Source organism: Salvelinus fontinalis, chromosome 26 (assembly GCF_029448725.1).
Source record: "Salvelinus fontinalis isolate EN_2023a chromosome 26, ASM2944872v1, whole genome shotgun sequence".
Classification (NCBI taxonomy): Eukaryota; Metazoa; Chordata; class Actinopteri; order Salmoniformes; family Salmonidae; genus Salvelinus; species Salvelinus fontinalis.
Window position 1 is genome coordinate 3,048,180 of NC_074690.1, and position 19,881 is coordinate 3,068,060.

Here is a 19,881-nt window from a genome sequence, read left to right on the forward strand (position 1 = left end):
AGGGGAAATCTCTCCTCACATCGATATTTTACCATGCTGCTTAGATAAAAACCAATGAGGAAGGGAAAATAAAGTGTTACTTGTAAAAACTAAATATTTGTAGAAACTTCCAGCCAACAGGAAGGATGAACAACAATGAGGTTTTTTTTTTTTTGTATGAAGGAAGAATCACAACGTAAAAGGAGAGAGGATGGATGGATGTTCCACAGCAGAATACCCTTAAAGAAACATATTGTAACGGCCCGGGGTTATATAAGCGCGGATATCGACTCTGCCGTTCGAGAATGCTTTTGCGGCACAGTCGATAACGCGCTGGACTTCGGGCTAGAAGGCCGAGGGTTCGAGACCCGCTCCCTGCCTGTTTCATTACAATATCTAAATTTAACAGATCTAGAGCCTATCAAGATGTGTAGCCCAGTGAAGGTCACTACATCTGTAATGGAAACGTATTTCCAAATTGCCCCAATAATCGTGTCAGATGTAAATGCAGCTGTTTGCTCCGCCCCTTGTGGTATATTGTAAAACCGTGTACAGTTGAGGACCACTCAATATCGCAGTTTTGTTTCCACGGAGACGCGTCTAGGGGGGAAAAAGAGGGGAGAGAGAGCACGGGGAGACAGACGGCGGGATTACGCTCAGACAGACACGATGCGCGCTTTGGGTGAATCGCGACCATAAACCATTTCCTGGTAAGACGGTCAGTTGATAGGATTTATGTTGTTTGATGTACTACATGTTAACCGTCGGATATGTATAGTAGCTTGATGTTTAGGCTACGATGCAATTCATCACACTTGAAACGTACACCCCGCAGACGGGTGTCAACGGTTTTGAATAAGCAGAACATTGGATTTGATTCCTAAACCACTTCGTTAGAAAAGCGGATTGGCTTGGCGATATTTCGATAATCAGCCATGTGTTACCACAATGATGACATTGGCAACTGACAGTCGCCTAAATAGACTAAGTGAGAAGACAGTGAACTGACAGTCGCCTAAATAGACTAAGTGAGAAGACAGTGAACTGACAGTCGCCTAAATAGACTAAGTGAGAAGACAGTGAACTGACAGTCGCCTAAATAGACTAAGTGAGAAGACAGTGAACTGACAGTCGCCTAAATAGACTAAGTGAGAAGACAGTGAACTGACAGTCGCCTAAATAGACTAAGTGAGAAGACAGTGAACTGACAGTCGCCTAAATAGACTAAGTGAGAAGACAGTGAACTGACAGTCGCCTAAATAGACTAAGTGAGAAGACAGCGAGGGGAATTAGTCTGTTTACCTGATGTGTTCTTTGGCTTGAGGTCTATCCTCTTGCCTCTGAACATTGAAGGCAGGTTATCGTTTGTTTTTTTTGGCATGTTCTGGAGGCAGCTCTGCAGAGTGGTCACTAGCTGGCACAGCCACAAAGTCATTACAATCAGATTTGAAAACTAACCCTAACCTACACTCTAACCTTAACCACACTGCTAACCCTAATACCTAACCCAAACCAATGTGCTCATTTTTTGGTTTTCATATATATTTTTTGTTACATTATAGACCATTTTAACTTTGCAGATGACCCATCTACAGAAGCAGAAATCGTTTAGTTATGCTTCTAGGACAAGACTCATCACAAGAAATGTCAACCTGGCATCTTGAAGCCCTTTGGCTGTTTCAGTCTATTGCGCGGGCAGCGCAATAGCAGTGCGTTAAACCTACGCGCGGGCAGCGCAATAGCAGTGCGCTAAAACGCATTTTGTCAGCGGTAGTACGCTAAGTTGAAGTTTGATGCCACAAATGCATTTTTGTAGCTTACATTTCTGCGTCTTAAATAGCCCACTTCAGTGAGTCATGTCAGCGGAGGACATAGCACGTGTAGTTGGAACTGAGGGAGAACCGGTGAATGTTTGTCATCAAAGTCTGAATGTGTGAAACTCAAGTGAGGACTGGAATATATGTGTTTTTGGTTTAGTAATGGGAGGCGGATGCCTGAAATGCTTGAAAACAGGTCTGGACCTTCTCACCCCCCCCGTCCCCCCGTCTCCAGGTCAACTGTCACACCGACTCGACGCCAGCAGAAGAAAAACAGTCCCTTGAGGATAGCAACAACCGATGTTTCATGCATCTCTGTCCACAGAATAAGTAGGCCTATTTTAAACTCTCCTCTTTCAGAAACTAATACTACTAATAAAGACAAATACCAGATCATTCAGAGAGGGGTTGGGTTAAATGTGGAAGACACATTTCAGTTGAATGCATTCAGTTGTACAACTGACTAGGTATCCCCCCTTTCTGTTGTACAACTGACTAGGTATCCCCCTTTCCCTTTCTGTTGTACAACTGACTAGATATCCCCCTTTCTGTGGTACAACTGACTAGGTATCCCCCTTTCTGTTGTACAGCTGACTAGGTATCCCCCTTTCTGTGGTACAACTGACTAGGTATCCCCCTTTCTGTTGTACAGCTGACTAGGTATCCCCCCTTTCCCTTTCTGTTGTACAACTGACTAGGTATCCCCCTTTCTGTTGTATAACTGACTAGGTATCCCCCTTTCTGTTGTACAACTGACTAGGTATCCCCCCTTTCCCTTTCTGTGGTACAGCTGACTAGGTATCCCCCCTTTCTGTTGTACAACTGACTAGGTATCCCCCTTTCTGTTGTACAGCTGACTAGGTATCCCCCTTTCTGTTGTACAGCTGACTAGGTATCCCCCTTTCTGTGGTACAACTGACTAGGTATCCCCCTTTCTGTTGTACAACTGACTAGGTATCCCCCTTTCTGTTGTACAACTGACTAGGTATCCCCCTTTCTGTTGTATAACTGACTAGGTATCCCCCCTCTCCCTTTCTGTGGTACAACTGACTAGGTATCCCCCTTTCTGTGGTACAACTGACTAGGTATCCCCCTTTCTGTTGTACAACTGACTAGGTATCCACCTTTCCCTTTCTGTGGTACAACTGACTAGGTATCCCCCTTTCTGTTGTACAACTGACTAGGTATCCCCCCTTTCTGTTGTACAACTGACTAGGTATCCCCCTTTCTGTTGTACAACTGACTAGGTATCCCCCTTTCTGTGGTACAACTGACTAGGTATCCCCCTTTCTGTTGTACAACTGACTAGGTATCCCCCCTTTCTGTTGTACAACTGACTAGGTATCCCCCTTTCTGTTGTACAACTGACTAGGTATCCCCCCTTTCTGTGGTACAACTGACTAGGTATCCCCCTTTCTGTTGTACAACTGACTAGGTATCCCCCTTTCTGTTGTACAGCTGACTAGGTATCCCCCCTTTCCCTTTCTGTTGTACAACTGACTAGGTATCCCCCCTTTCCCTTTCTGTTGTACAACTGACTAGGTATCCCCCCTTTCCCTTTCTGTTGTACAACTGACTAGGTATCCCCCTTTCTGTTGTACAACTGACTAGGTATCCCCCTTTCTGTTGTACAGCTGACTAGGTATCCCCCCTTTCCCTTTCTGTTGTACAACTGACTAGGTATCCCCCTTTCTGTTGTACAACTGACTAGGTATCCCCCTTTCTGTTGTACAGCTGACTAGGTATCCCCCCTTTCCCTTTCTGTTGTACAACTGACTAGGTATCCCCCCTTTCCCTTTCTGTTGTACAACTGACTAGGTATCCCCCCTTTCCCTTTCTGTTGTACAACTGACTAGGTATCCCCCTTTCTGTTGTACAACTGACTAGGTATCCCCCTTTCTGTTGTACAGCTGACTAGGTATCCCCCTTTCTGTTGTACAACTGACTAGGTATCCCCCTTTCTGTTGTACAGCTGACTAGGTATCCCCCCTTTCCCTTTCTGTTGTACAGCTGACTAGGTATCCCCCTTTCTGTTGTACAACTGACTAGGTATCCCCCTTTCTGTTGTACAACTGACTAGGTATCCCCCTTTCTGTTGTACAGCTGACTAGGTATCCCCCTTTCTGTTGTATAACTGACTAGGTATCCCCCTTTCTGTTGTACAACTGACTAGGTATCCCCCTTTCTGTTGTACAACTGACTAGGTATCCCCCTTTCTGTTGTACAGCTGACTAGGTATCCCCCTTTCTGTTGTACAACTGACTAGGTATCCCCCTTTCTGTTGTACAACTGACTAGGTATCCCCCTTTCTGTGGTACAACTGACTAGATATCCCCCTTTCTGTTGTACAACTGACTAGGTATCCCCCTTTCTGTGGTACAACTGACTAGGTATCCCCCTTTCTGTGGTACAACTGACTAGGTATCCCCCTTTCTGTTGTACAACTGACTAGGTATCCCCCTTTCTGTTGTACAACTGACTAGGTATCCCCCTTTCTGTTGTACAACTGACTAGGTATCCCCCTTTCTGTTGTACAACTGACTAGATATCCCCCTTTCTGTGGTACAACTGACTAGGTATCCCCCTTTCTGTGGTACAACTGACTAGGTATCCCCCTTTCTGTTGTACAGCTGACTAGGTATCCCCCCTTTCCCTTTCTGTGGTACAACTGACTAGGTATCCCCCTTTCTGTGGTACAACTGACTAGGTATCCCCCTTTCTGTGGTACAACTGACTAGGTATCCCCCTTTCTGTTGTACAACTGACTAGATATCCCCCTTTCTGTTGTATAACTGACTAGGTATCCCCCTTTCTGTTGTACAACTGACTAGGTATCCCCCTTTCTGTTGTATAACTGACTAGGTATCCCCCTTTCTGTTGTACAACTGACTAGGTATCCCCCTTTCTGTTGTATAACTGACTAGGTATCCCCCTTTCTGTTGTACAACTGACTAGGTATCCCCCTTTCTGTTGTATAACTGACTAGGTATCCCCCTTTCTGTTGTACAACTGACTAGGTATCCCCCTTTCTGTTGTATAACTGACTAGGTATCCCCCTTTCTGTTGTACAACTGACTAGGTATCCCCCTTTCCCTTTCTGTTGTACAACTGACTAGGTATCCCCCTTTCTGTTGTACAACTGACTAGGTATCCCCCCTTTCTGTTGTACAACTGACTAGGTATCCCCCTTTCTGTTGTACAACTGACTAGGTATCCCCCCTTTCCCTTTCTGTTGTACAACTGACTAGGTATCCCCCTTTCTGTTGTACAACTGACTAGGTATCTCCCTTTCTGTTGTACAACTGACTAGGTATCCCTCCCCTTTCCCTTTCTGTTGTACAACTGACTAGGTATCCCCCTTTCTGTTGTACAACTGACTAGGTATCCCCCTTTCTGTTGTACAACTGACTAGGTATCTCCCTTTCTGTTGTACAACTGACTAGGTATCCCTCCCCTTTCCCTTTCTGTTGTACAACTGACTAGGTATCCCCCTTTCTGTTGTACAACTGACTAGGTATCCCCCCCCTTTCCCTTTCTGTTGTACAACTGACTAGGTATCCCCCTTTCTGTTGTACAACTGACTAGGTATCTCCCTTTCTGTTGTACAACTGACTAGGTATCCCTCCCCTTTCCCTTTCTGTTGTACAACTGACTAGGTATCCCCCTTTCTGTTGTACAACTGACTAGGTATCCCCCTTTCTGTTGTACAACTGACTAGGTATCCCCCTTTCTGTTGTACAACTGACTAGGTATCCCCCTTTCTGTTGTACAACTGACTAGGTATCCCCCTTTCTGTTGTACAACTGACTAGGTATCCCCCCTCTCCCTTTCTGTTGTACAACTGACTAGGTATCCCCCTTTCTGTTGTACAACTGACTAGGTATCCCCCTTTCTGTTGTACAACTGACTAGGTATCCCCCTTTCTGTTGTACAACTGACTAGGTATCCCCCCTCTCCCTTTCTGTTGTACAACTGACTAGGTATCCACCTTTCTGTTGTACAACTGACTAGGTATCCCCCTTTCTGTTGTACAACTGACTAGGTATCCCCCCTTTCCCTTCTCTGTTGTACAACTGACTAGGTATCCCCCTTTCTGTTGTACAACTGACTAGGTATCCCCCTTTCTGTTGTACAACTGACTAGGTATCCCCCCTCTCCCTTTCTGTTGTACAACTGACTAGGTATCCCCCTTTCTGTTGTACAACTGACTAGGTATCCCCCCTTTCCCTTCTCTGTTGTACAACTGACTAGGTATCCCCCTTTCTGTTGTACAACTGACTAGGTATCCCCCTTTCTGTTGTACAACTGACTAGGTATCTCCCTTTCTGTTGTACAACTGACTAGGTATCCCTCCCCTTTCCCTTCTTCTTCCATCTTCAGCCTTACAGTCAGAATCTTCATAGCATGTTTGCTGCCCTTCTTCTTTTATTTAAATCATGTTTTATGACTGTCAGACAGGGCAATCAAAATCACATTAAATCCCTAATTGCCACTGTGAATAATAATTTGAGTTCAAAAGTTATTCATGAATTGTGAGCCTTAGAACAAAGATAAATGAGGAGTTAATAGCGAATGATTAAACACCTACTGAGGGAGTCAGGGGTGGACCAGGCATGAGTCTCTCTGCATAATTAAGACAATCGTGCCTGCGTTCCAAATGGCAGCCTATTCCCTATCTAGTGCACTACGTTTGACCAGAGCCCTATGGGCCATGGCACCCTATTCCCTATGGGTCCTAGCCAAAAGTAGTGCACTACATAGGGAATAGGGTGACAATTGGGACCAAAGACAATCTTCTCATCACATTAATATGCATATCTTCTCATCACATTAATATGCATATATTCTCTTCACATTAATATGCATACATTCTCTTCACATTAATATGCATATCTTCTCTTCACATTAATATGCATATCTTCTCTTCACATTAATATGCATATCTTCTCTTCACATCAATATGCATATCTTCTCTTCATATTAATATGCATATCTTCTCTTCAAATTAATATGCATATCTTCTCTTCACATTAATATGCATATCTTCTCTTCACATTAATATGCATATCTTCTCTTCACATCAATATGCATATCTTCTCTTCATATTAATATGCATATCTTCTCTTCAAATTAATATGCATATCTTCTCTTCACATTAATATGCATATCTTCTCTTCACATTAATATGCATATCTTAGAGAGTGGGAGGGAGAGAGAGTGGGAGGGAGAGAGAGTGGAAGGGAGAGAGAGTGGGAGGGAGAGAGAGCGGGAGGGAGAGAGAGCGGAAGGGAGAGAGAGAGGGAGGGAGAGAGAGCCGAAGGGAGAGAGAGCGGGAGGGAGAGAGAGCGGGGGGGAGAGAGAGCAGGAGGGAGAGAGAGCGGAGGGAGAGAGAGTGGGAGGGAGAAAGAGTGGAAGGGAGATAGATGGGAGGGAGAGAGAGTGGGAGGGAGAGAGAGTGGGAGGGAGCGAGAGAGGGAGGGAGAGAGAGTGGGAGGGAGAGAGAGTGGAAGGGAGAGAGAGTGGGAGGGAGAGAGAGTGGGAGGGAGCGAGAGTGGGAGGGAGAGTGAGTGGAAGGGAGCGAGAGTGGGAGGGAGAGAGAGTGGGAGGGAGAGAGAGTGGGAGGGAGAGAGAGTGGGAGGGAGAGAGTGGGAGGGAGCGAGAGTGGGAGGGAGAGAGAGTCGGAGGGAGAGAGAGTCGAAGGAGAGAGAGTGGAAGGGAAAGAGAGTGGGAGGGAGAGAGAGTGGAAGGGAGAGAGAGTGGGAGGGAGAGAGAGTGGGAGGGAGAGAGAGTGGGAGGGAGCGAGAGTGGGAGGGAGAGAGAGTGGGAGGGAGAGAGAGTGGGAGGGAGAGAGAGTAGAAGGAGAGAGAGTGTGAGGGATAGAGGGTGGAAGGGAAAGAGAGTGGGAGGGAGAGAGAGTGGAAGGGAGAGAGTGTGGGAGGGAGAGAGAGTGGGAGAGATAGAGAGTGGGAGGGAGAGATAGTGGGAGGGAGAGAGACAGAGTATAAGTAGAGAGAGTGTGATGGAGAGAGAGTGGAAGGGAGAGAGTGTGGGAGGGAGCGAGAGTGGGAGGGAGAGAGAGTGGAAGGGAGAGAGAGTGGGATGGAGAGAGAGTCGGAGGGAGAGAGAGTAGAAGGAGAGAGAGTGTGAGGGAGAGAGAGTGGAAGGGGGAGAGAGTGGGAGGGAGAGAGAGTAGAAGGAGAGAGAGTGGAAGGGAGAGAGAGTGGGAGGGAGAGAGATGGGAGGGAGAGAGAGTAGAAGGAGAGAGAGTGGAAGGGAGAGAGAGTGGGGGGGACAGAGAGTGGGAGGGAGAGAGAGTGGGAGGGAGAGATAGTAGAAGGAGAGAGAGTGGAAGTGAGAGAGAGTGGGAGGGAGAGAGATGGGAGGGAGAGTGAGTGGATGGGAGAGAGAGTGGGAGGGAGCGAGAGTGGGAGGGAGGGAGAGTGGGAGGGAGCGAGAGTGGGAGGGAGAGAGAGTGGGAGGGAGAGAGAGTGTGAGGGAGAGAGAGTGGGAGGGAGAGAGAGTGGGAGGGAGAGAGAGTGGGAGGGAGAGAGAGTAGAGGGAGAGAGAGTGTGAGGGAGAGAGAGTGGAGGGAGAGAGAGTGGGAGGGAGAGATAGTGGGAGGGAGAGAGAGTGGGAGGTAGCGAGAGTGGGAGGGAGAGAGAGTGGGAGGGAGAGAGAGTGGAAGGGAGAGAGAGTGGGTGGGAGCGAGAGTGGGAGGGAGAGAGAGTGGGAGGGAGAGAGAGTGGGAGGGAGAGAGAGTGGGAGGGAGAGAGAGTGGAAGGGAGAGAGAGTTGGAGGGAGGGAGAGAGTATAAGGAGAGATAGTGTGAGGGAGAGAGAGTGGAAGGGAGAGAGAGTGGAAGGGAGAGAGAGTGGGAGGGAGAGAGAGTGGGAGGGAGAGAGAGTAGAAGGAGAGAGAGTGGGAGGGAGAGAGAGTGGAAGGGAGAGAGAGTGGGAGGGAGAGAGAGTGGGAGGGAGAGAGAGTAGAAGGAGAGAGAGAGGGAGGGAGAGAGAGTGGGAGGGAGAGAGAGTAGAAGGAGAGAGAGTGGGAGGGAGCGAGAGTGGGAGGGAGCGAGAGTGGGAGTGGGAGGGAGCGAGAGTGGAAGGGAGAGAGAGTGGGAGGGAGAGAGTGTGGGAGGGAGAGAGAGTAGAAGGAGAGAGAGTGTGAGAGAGAGAGAGTGGGAGGGAGAGAGAGTGGGAGGGAGAGAGAGTGGGAGGGAGAGAGTGTGGGAGGGAGTGAGAGTGGGAGGGAGCGAGAGTGGGAGGGAGAGAGAGTAGAAGGAGAGAGAGTGTGAGGGATAGAGGGTGGAAGGGAAAGAGAGTGGGAGGGAGAGAGAGTGGAAGGGAGAGAGTGTGGGAGGGAGAGAGAGTGGGAGGGATAGAGAGTGGGAGGGAGAGATAGTGGGAGGGAGAGAGACAGAGTATAAGTAGAGAGAGTGTGATGGAGAGAGAGTGGAAGGGAGAGAGTGTGGGAGGGAGCGAGAGTGGGAGGGAGAGAGAGTGGAAGGGAGAGAGAGTGGGATGGAGAGAGAGTCGGAGGGAGAGAGAGTAGAAGGAGAGAGAGTGTGAGGGAGAGAGAGTGGAAGGGGGAGAGAGTGGGAGGGAGAGAGAGTAGAAGGAGAGAGAGTGGAAGGGAGAGAGAGTGGGAGGGAGAGAGATGGGAGGGAGAGAGAGTAGAAGGAGAGAGAGTGGAAGGGAGAGAGAGTGGGAGGGACAGAGAGTGGGAGGGAGAGAGAGTGGGAGGGAGAGATAGTAGAAGGAGAGAGAGTGGAAGGGAGAGAGAGTGGGAGGAAGAGAGATGGGAGGGAGAGTGAGTGGATGGGAGAGAGAGTGGGAGGGAGCGAGAGTGGGAGGGAGGGAGAGTGGGAGGGAGCGAGAGTGGGAGGGAGAGAGAGTGGGAGGGAGAGAGAGTGTGAGGGAGAGAGAGTGGGAGGGAGAGAGAGTGGGAGGGAGAGAGAGTGGGAGGGAGAGAGAGTAGAGGGAGAGAGAATGTGAGGGAGAGAGAGTGGAGGGAGAGAGAGTGGGAGGGAGAGATAGTGGGAGGGAGAGAGAGTGGGAGGGAGCGAGAGTGGGAGGGAGAGAGAGTGGGAGGGAGAGAGAGTGGAAGGGAGAGAGAGTGGGTGGGAGCGAGAGTGGGAGGGAGAGAGAGTGGGAGGGAGAGAGAGTGGGAGGGAGAGAGAGTGGGAGGGAGAGAGAGTGGAAGGGAGAGAGAGTTGGAGGGAGGGAGAGAGTATAAGGAGAGATAGTGTGAGGGAGAGAGAGTGGAAGGGAGAGAGAGTGGGAGGGAGAGAGAGTAGAAGGAGAGAGAGAGGGAGGGAGAGAGAGTGGGAGGGAGAGAGAGTAGAAGGAGAGAGAGTGGGAGGGAGCGAGAGTGGGAGGGAGCGAGAGTGGGAGTGGGAGGGAGCGAGCGTGGGAGGAAGAGAGAGTGGGAGGGAGAGAGTGTGGGAGGGAGAGAGAGTAGAAGGAGAGAGAGTGTGAGAGAGAGAGAGTGGGAGGGAGAGAGAGTGGGAGGGAGAGAGAGTGGGAGGGAGAGAGTGTGGGAGGGAGTGAGAGTGGGAGGGAGCGAGAGTGGGAGGGAGAGAGAGTATGAGGGAGAGAGTGTGGGAGGGAGAGAGTGTGGGAGGGAGAGAGAGTAGAAGGAGAGAGAGTGGAAGGGAGAGAGAGTGGAGGGAGAGAGAGTGGGAGGGAGAGATAGTGGGAGGGAGAGAGAGTGGGAGGGAGAGAGAGTGGGAGGGAGAGAGAGTGGGAGGGAGAGAGAGTGGGAGGGAGAGAGAGTAGAGGGAGAGAGAATGTGAGGGAGAGAGAGTGGAGGGAGAGAGAGTGGGAGGGAGAGATAGTGGGAGGGAGAGAGAGTGGGAGGGAGCGAGAGTGGGAGGGAGAGAGAGTGGGAGGGAGAGAGAGTGGAAGGGAGAGAGAGTGGGTGGGAGCGAGAGTGGGAGGGAGAGAGAGTGGGAGGGAGAGAGAGTGGGAGGGAGAGAGAGTGGGAGGGAGAGAGAGTGGAAGGGAGAGAGAGTTGGATGGAGGGAGAGAGTATAAGGAGAGATAGTGTGAGGGAGAGAGAGTGGAAGGGAGAGAGAGTGGGAGGGAGAGAGAGTAGAAGGAGAGAGAGAGGGAGGGAGAGAGAGTGGGAGGGAGAGAGAGTAGAAGGAGAGAGAGTGGGAGGGAGCGAGAGTGGGAGGGAGCGAGAGTGGGAGTGGGAGGGAGCGAGCGTGGGAGGGAGAGAGAGTGGGAGGGAGAGAGTGTGGGAGGGAGAGAGAGTAGAAGGAGAGAGAGTGTGAGAGAGAGAGAGTGGGAGGGAGAGAGAGTGGGAGGGAGAGAGAGTGGGAGGGAGAGAGTGTGGGAGGGAGTGAGAGTGGGAGGGAGCGAGAGTGGGAGGGAGAGAGAGTATGAGGGAGAGAGTGTGGGAGGGAGAGAGTGTGGGAGGGAGAGAGAGTAGAAGGAGAGAGAGTGGAAGGGGGAAAGAGTGGAAGGGAGAGAGAGTGGGAGGGAGAGAGAGTGTGAGGGAGAGAGAGTGGGAGGGAGAGAGAGTGTGAGGGAGAGAGAGTGGAGGGAGAGATAGTGGGAGGGAGAGATAGTGGGAGGGAGAGAGAGTGGGAGGGAGAGAGAGTAGAAGGAGAGAGAGTGGAAGGGAGAGAGAGTGGAAGGGAGAGAGAGTAGAGGGAGAGAGAGTGGGAGGGAGCGAGAGTGGGAGGGAGAGAGAGTGGGAGGGAGAGAGAGTGGGAGGGAGCGAGAGTGGGAGGGAGAGAGAGTGGGAGGGAGAGAGAGTGGGAGGGAGAGAGAGTGGGAGGGAGAGAGAGTGAGAGGGGGAGAGAGAGTGGGAGGGAGAGGGAGTGGGAGGGAGAGATGAATAATGACAGAGAGAGGGAGAGCGAAAGAAAGAGAGAAGGTGCGATTGAGTTGGACATGGAGATGCCTGCTGGGTGGTTGTCTAGACACATGGGTTTCCCAGTTTACATTTGACATCCAACTGAATACAGACTGATTACAGACTGAATACAGACTGAATACAGACTGATTATAGACTGAATACAGACTGATTATAGACTGAATACAGACTGATTATAGATACATGTCTCTGCCTGTTCCCATCTGATATTATCATCTATCTCTGTCTCTGCCTGTTCCCATCTGATATTATCACGTATCTCTGTCTCTGCCTGTTCCCATCTGATATTATCATCTATCTCTGTCTCTGCCTGTTCCCATCTGATATTATCATCTATCTCTGTCTCTGCCTGTTCCCATCTGATATTATCATGTATCTCTGTCTCTGTCTGTTCCCATCTGATATTATCACGTATCTCTGTCTCTGCCTGTTCCCATCTGATATTATCATGTATCTCTGTCTCTGCCTGTTCCCATCTGATATTATCATGTATCTCTGTCTCTGCCTGTTCCCATCTGATATTATCATGTATCTCTGTCTCTGCCTGTTCCCATCTGATATTATCACGTATCTCTGTCTCTGCCTGTTCCCATCTGATATTATCATCTATCTCTGTCTCTGCCTGTTCCCATCTGATATTATCATGTATCTCTGTCTCTGCCTGTTCCCATCTGATATTATCACGTATCTCTGTCTCTGCCTGTTCCCATCTGATATTATCATGTATCTCTGTCTCTGCCTGTTCCCATCTGATATTATCACGTATCTCTGTCTCTGCCTGTTCCCATCTGATATTATCATGTATCTCTGTCTCTGCCTGTTCCCATCTGATATTATCACGTATCTCTGTCTCTGCCTGTTCCCATCTGATATTATCATGTATCTCTGTCTCTGCCTGTTCCCATCTGATATTATCACGTATCTCTGTCTCTGCCTGTTCCCATCTGATATTATCACGTATCTCTGTCTCTGCCTGTTCCCATCTGATATTATCATGTATCTCTGTCTCTGCCTGTTCCCATCTGATATTATCATGTATCTCTGTCTCTGCCTGTTCCCATCTGATATTATCATCTATCTCTGTCTCTGCCTGTTCCCATCTGATATTATCATGTATCTCTGTCTCTGCCTGTTCCCATCTGATATTATCATGTGTCTCTGTCTCTGCCTGTTCCCATCTGATATTATCATCTATCTCTGTCTCTGCCTGTTCCCATCTGATATTATCATGTATCTCTGTCTCTGCCTGTTCCCATCTGATATTATCATGTATCTCTGTCTCTGCCTGTTCCCATCTGATATTATCACGTATCTCTGTCTCTGCCTGTTCCCATCTGATATTATCACGTATCTCTGTCTCTGCCTGTTCCCATCTGATATTATCATGTATCTCTGTCTCTGCCTGTTCCCATCTGATATTATCATGTATCTCTGTCTCTGCCTGTTCCCATCTGATATTATCATGTATCTCTGTCTCTGCCTGTTCCAATCTGATATTATCACGTATCTCTGTCTCTGCCTGTTCCCATCTGATATTATCATGTATCTCTGTCTCTGCCTGTTCCCATCTGATATTATCACGTATCTCTGTCTCTGCCTGTTCCCATCTGATATTATCATGTATCTCTGTCTCTGCCTGTTCCCATCTGATATTATCACGTATCTCTGTCTCTGCCTGTTCCCATCTGATATTATCATGTATCTCTGTCTCTGCCTGTTCCCATCTGATATTATCACGTATCTCTGTCTCTGCCTGTTCCCATCTGATATTATCATGTATCTCTGTCTCTGCCTGTTCCCATCTGATATTATCACGTATCTCTGTCTCTGCCTGTTCCCATCTGATATTATCATCTATCTCTGTCTCTGCCTGTTCCCATCTGATATTATCATCTATCTCTGTCTCTGCCTGTTCCCATCTGATATTATCACGTATCTCTGTCTCTGTCTGTTCCCATCTATCTCTGTCTCTGCCTGTTCCCATCTGATATTATCACGTATCTCTGTCTCTGCCTGTTCCCATCTGATATTATCACGTATCTCTGTCTCTGCCTGTTCCCATCTGATATTATCACGTATCTCTGTCTCTGCCTGTTCCCATCTATCTCTGTCTCTGTCTGTTCCCATCTATCTCTGTCTCTGCCTGTTCCCATCTGATATTATCATCTATCTCTGTCTCTGCCTGTTCCCATCTGATATTATCATCTATCTCTGTCTCTGCCTGTTCCCATCTGATATTATCACGTATCTCTGTCTCTGTCTGTTCCCATCTATCTCTGTCTCTGCCTGTTCCCATCTGATATTATCACGTATCTCTGTCTCTGCCTGTTCCCATCTGATATTATCACGTATCTCTGTCTCTGCCTGTTCCCATCTGATATTATCACGTATCTCTGTCTCTGCCTGTTCCCATCTATCTCTGTCTCTGTCTGTTCCCATCTATCTCTGTCTCTGCCTGTTCCCATCTGATATTATCATGTATCTCTGTCTCTGCCTGTTCCCATCTGATATTATCATCTATCTCTGTCTCTACCTGTTCCCATCTGATATTATCATCTATCTCTGTCTCTGCCTGTTCCCATCTGATATTATCACGTATCTCTGTCTCTGCCTGTTCCTATCTGATATTATCACGTATCTCTGTCTCTGCCTGTTCCCATCTATCTCTGTCTCTGCCTGTTCCCATCTGATATTATCATCTATCTCTGTCTCTGCCTGTTCCCATCTGATATTATCATGTATCTCTGTCTCTGTCTGTTCCCATCTATCTCTGTCTCTGCCTGTTCCCATCTATCTCTGTCTCTGCCTGTTCCTATCTGATATTATCCCGTGTCTCTGTCTCTGTCTGTTCCCATCTATCTCTGTCTCTGCCTGTTCCCATCTGATATTATCACGTATCTCTGTCTCTGCCTGTTCCCATCTGATATTATCATGTATCTCTGTCTCTGTCTGTTCCCATCTATCTCTGTCTGCCTGTTCCCATCTGATATTATCATGTATCTCTGTCTCTGCCTGTTCCCATCTGATATTATCATGTATCTCTGTCTGCCTGTTCCCATCTGATATTATCATCTATCTCTGTCTCTGCCTGTTCCCATCTGATATTATCATCTATCTCTGTCTCTGCCTGTTCCCATCTGATATTATCATCTATCTCTGTCTCTGCCTGTTCCCATCTGATATTATCATGTATCTCTGTCTCTGCCTGTTCCCATCTATCTCTGTCTCTACCTGTTCCCATCTATCTCTGTCTCTACCTGTTCCCATCTGATATTATCATGTATCTCTGTCTCTGCCTGTTCCTATCTGATATTATCCCGTGTCTCTGTCTCTGTCTGTTCCCATCTATCTCTGTCTCTGCCTGTTCCCATCTGATATTATCACGTATCTCTGTCTCTGCCTGTTCCCATCTGATATTATCATGTATCTCTGTCTCTGTCTGTTCCCATCTATCTCTGTCTGCCTGTTCCCATCTGATATTATCATGTATCTCTGTCTCTGCCTGTTCCTATCTGATATTATCACGTGTCTCTGTCTCTGTCTGTTCCCATCTATCTCTGTCTCTGCCTGTTCCCATCTGATATTATCATCTATCTCTGTCTCTACCTGTTCCCATCTGATATTATCATCTATCTCTGTCTCTGCCTGTTCCCATCTGATATTATCATCTATCTCTGTCTGTCTGTTCCCATCTGATATTATCACGTGTCTCTGTCTCTGTCTGTTCCCATCTATCTCTGTCTCTGCCTGTTCCCATCTGATATTATCATGTATCTCTGTCTCTGCCTGTTCCCATCTGATATTATCATCTATCTCTGTCTCTGTCTGTTCCCATCTGATATTATCATGTATCTCTGTCTCTGCCTGTTCCCATCTATCTCTGTCTCTGCCTGTTCCCATCTATCTCTGTCTCTGCCTGTTCCCATCTGATATTATCATCTATCTCTGTCTCTACCTGTTCCCATCTGATATTATCACGTATCTCTGTCTCTGCCTGTTCCCATCTGATATTATCATCTATCTCTGTCTCTACCTGTTCCCATCTGATATTATCATCTATCTCTGTCTCTGTCTGTTCCCATCTATCTCTGTCTCTGCCTGTTCCCGTCTGATATTATCATGTATCTCTGTCTCTGCCTGTTCCCATCTGATATTATCATGTATCTCTGTCTCTGCCTGTTCCCATCTGATATTATCACGTATCTCTGTCTCTGCCTGTTCCCATCTGATATTATCACGTATCTCTGTCTCTGCCTGTTCCCATCTGATATTATCATCTATCTCTGTCTCTGCCTGTTCCCATCTGATATTATCATGTATCTCTGTCTCTGTCTGTTCCCATCTATCTCTGTCTCTGCCTGTTCCCATCTGATATTATCATCTATCTCTGTCTCTGCCTGTTCCCATCTATCTCTGTCTCTGCCTGTTCCCATCTGATATTATCACGTATCTCTGTCTCTGCCTTTTCCCATCTGATATTATCATCTATCTCTGTCTCTGCCTGTTCCCATCTGATATTATCATGTATCTCTGTCTCTACCTGTTCCCATCTGATATTATCACGTATCTCTGTCTCTGCCTGTTCCCATCTATCTCTGTCTCTGCCTGTTCCCATCTATCTCTGTCTCTGCCTGTTCCCATCTGATATTATCATGTATCTCTGTCTCTGCCTGTTCCCATCTGATATTATCACGTATCTCTGTCTCTGCCTGTTCCCATCTGATATTATCACGTATCTCTGTCTCTGCCTGTTCCCATCTGATATTATCATCTATCTCTGTCTCTGCCTGTTCCCATCTGATATTATCACGTATCTCTGTCTCTGTCTGTTCCCATCTATCTCTGTCTCTGCCTGTTCCCATCTGATATTATCACGTATCTCTGTCTCTGTCTGTTCCCATCTATCTCTGTCTCTGCCTGTTCCCATCTATCTCTGTCTCTGCCTGTTCCTATCTGATATTATCACGTGTCTCTGTCTCTGTCTGTTCCCATCTATCTCTGTCTGCCTGTTCCCATCTGATATTATCATGTATCTCTGTCTCTGCCTGTTCCCATCTGATATTATCATCTATCTCTGTCTCTGCCTGTTCCCATCTGATATTATCATGTATCTCTGTCTCTGTCTGTTCCCATCTATCTCTGTCTCTGCCTGTTCCCATCTATCTCTGTTTCTGCCTGTTCCTATCTGATATTATCACGTGTCTCTGTCTCTGTCTGTTCCCATCTATCTCTGTCTCTGCCTGTTCCCATCTGATATTATCATGTATCTCTGTCTCTGCCTGTTCCCATCTGATATTATCATCTATCTCTGTCTCTACCTGTTCCCATCTGATATTATCATCTATCTCTGTCTCTAACTGTTCCCATCTGATATTATCATGTATCTCTGTCTCTGTCTGTTCCCATCTATCTCTGTCTCTGCCTGTTCCCATCTGATATTATCATGTATCTCTGTCTCTGTCTGTTCCCATCTATCTCTGTCTCTGCCTGTTCCCATCTATCTCTGTCTCTGCCTGTTCCTATCTGATATTATCATGTATCTCTGTCTCTACCTGTTCCCATCTGATATTATCATCTATCTCTGTCTCTGCCTGTTCCCGTCTGATATTATCATGTATCTCTGTCTCTGTCTGTTCCCATCTATCTTTGTCTCTGCCTGTTCCCATCTGATATTATCATGTATCTCTGTCTCTGTCTGTTCCCATCTATCTCTGTCTCTGCCTGTTCCCATCTGATATTATCATGTATCTCTGTCTCTGTCTGTTCCCATCTATCTCTGTCTCTGCCTGTTCCCATCTATCTCTGTCTCTGCCTGTTCCTATCTGATATTATCATGTATCTCTGTCTCTACCTGTTCCCATCTGATATTATCATCTATCTCTGTCTCTGCCTGTTCCCATCTGATATTATCATGTATCTCTGTCTCTGCCTGTTCCCATCTGATATTATCATCTATCTCTGTCTCTGCCTGTTCCCATCTGATATTATCATGTATCTCTGTCTCTGTCTGTTCCCATCTATCTCTGTCTCTGCCTGTTCCCATCTATCTCTGTCTCTGCCTGTTCCCATCTGATAATATCACGTATCTCTGTCTCTGCCTGTTCCCATCTGATATTATCATGTATCTCTGTCTCTGCCTGTTCCCATCTGATATTATCATCTATCTCTGTCTCTACCTGTTCCCATCTGATATTATCATCTATCTCTGTCTCTGCCTGTTCCCATCTGATATTATCATGTATCTCTGTCTCTGTCTGTTCCCATCTATCTCTGTCTCTGCCTGTTCCCATCTATCTCTGTCTCTGCCTGTTCCCATCTGATAATATCACGTATCTCTGTCTCTGCCTGTTCCCATCTGATATTATCATGTATCTCTGTCTCTGCCTGTTCCCATCTATCTCTGTCTCTGCCTGTTCCCATCTGATATTATCATCTATCTCTGTCTCTGCCTGTTCCCATCTGATATTATCATCTATCTCTGTCTCTGCCTGTTCCCATCTGATATTATCATCTATCTCTGTCTCTGCCTGTTCCCATCTATCTCTGTCTCTGCCTGTTCCCATCTGATATTATCATCTATCTCTGTCTCTGCCTGTTCCCATCTGATATTATCATCTATCTCTGTCTCTGCCTGTTCCCATCTATCTCTGTCTCTGCCTGTTCCCATCTGATATTATCATGTATCTCTGTCTCTGCCTGTTCCCATCTGATATTATCATCTATCTCTGTCTCTGCCTGTTCCCATCTATCTCTGTCTCTGCCTGTTCCCATCTGATATTATCATCTATCTCTGTCTCTGCCTGTTCCCATCGGATATTATCATCTATCTCTGTCTCTGCCTGTTCCCGTCTGATATTATCATCTATCTCTGTCTCTGCCTGTTCCCATCTGATATTATCATCTATCTCTGTCTCTACCTGTTCCCATCTATCTCTGTCTCTGTCTGTTCCCATCTATCTCTGTCTCTGCCTGTTCCCGTCTGATATTATCATGTATCTCTGTCTCTGTCTGTTCCCATCTATCTCTGTCTCTGCCTGTTCCCGTCTGATATTATCATGTATCTCTGTCTCTGTCTGTTCCCATCTATCTCTGTCTCTGCCTGTTCCCATCTGATATTATCACGTATCTCTGTCTCTGCCTGTTCCCATATATCTCTGTCTCTGCCTGTTCCCGTCTGATATTATCACGTGTCTCTGTCTCTGTCTGTTCCCATCTATCTCTGTCTCTGCCTGTTCCCATCTGATATTATCACGTATCTCTGTCTCTGTCTGTTCCCATCTATCTCTGTCTCTGCCTGTTCCCATCTGATATTATCATGTATCTCTGTCTCTGCCTGTTCCAATCTGATATTATCATGTATCTCTGTCTCTGCCTGTTCCCATCTGATATTATCACGTATCTCTGTCTCTGTCTGTTCCCATCTATCTCTGTCTCTGCCTGTTCCCATCTGATATTATCACGTATCTCTGTCTCTGTCTGTTCCCATCTATCTCTGTCTCTGCCTGTTCCCATCTGATATTATCACGTATCTCTGTCTCTGCCTGTTCCCATCTATCTCTGTCTCTGCCTGTTCCTATCTGATATTATCACGTGTCTCTGTCTCTGTCTGTTCCCATATATCTCTGTCTGCCTGTTCCCATCTGATATTATCATGTATCTCTGTCTTTGCCTGTTCCCATCTGATATTATCATCTATCTCTGTCTCTGCCTGTTCCCATCTGATATTATCATGTATCTCTGTCTCTGTCTGTTCCCATCTATCTCTGTCTCTGCCTGTTCCCATCTGATATTATCATGTATCTCTGTCTCTGCCTGTTCCCATCTATCTCTGTCTCTGCCTGTTCCTATCTGATATTATCACGTGTCTCTGTCTCTGTCTGTTCCCATCTATCTCTGTCTCTGCCTGTTCCCATCTGATATTATCATGTATCTCTGTCTCTGCCTGTTCCCATCTGATATTATCATCTATCTCTGTCTCTACCTGTTCCCATCTGATATTATCATCTATCTCTGTCTCTAACTGTTCCCATCTGATATTATCATGTATCTCTGTCTCTGTCTGTTCCCATCTATCTCTGTCTCTGCCTGTTCCCATCTGATATTATCATGTATCTCTGTCTCTGTCTGTTCCCATCTATCTCTGTCTCTGCCTGTTCCCATCTATCTCTGTCTCTGCCTGTTCCTATCTGATATTATCATG

General features: G+C 47.1%; 1 protein-coding gene across 1 annotated transcript in view; it reads left to right on the plus strand.

Annotated features, from left to right (window-relative positions):
• Window positions 1-414: 414 nt before the first annotated feature.
• Window positions 415-19,881, plus strand: part of LOC129824569 (uncharacterized) — a 39,255-nt gene continuing 19,788 nt past the window's right edge. The window contains exons 1-2 of the mRNA XM_055884260.1: window positions 415-697; window positions 2,032-2,126. The gene's annotated coding sequence lies outside the window, so the exon portion shown is untranslated. The remainder of the gene's footprint in view (window positions 698-2,031; window positions 2,127-19,881) is intronic.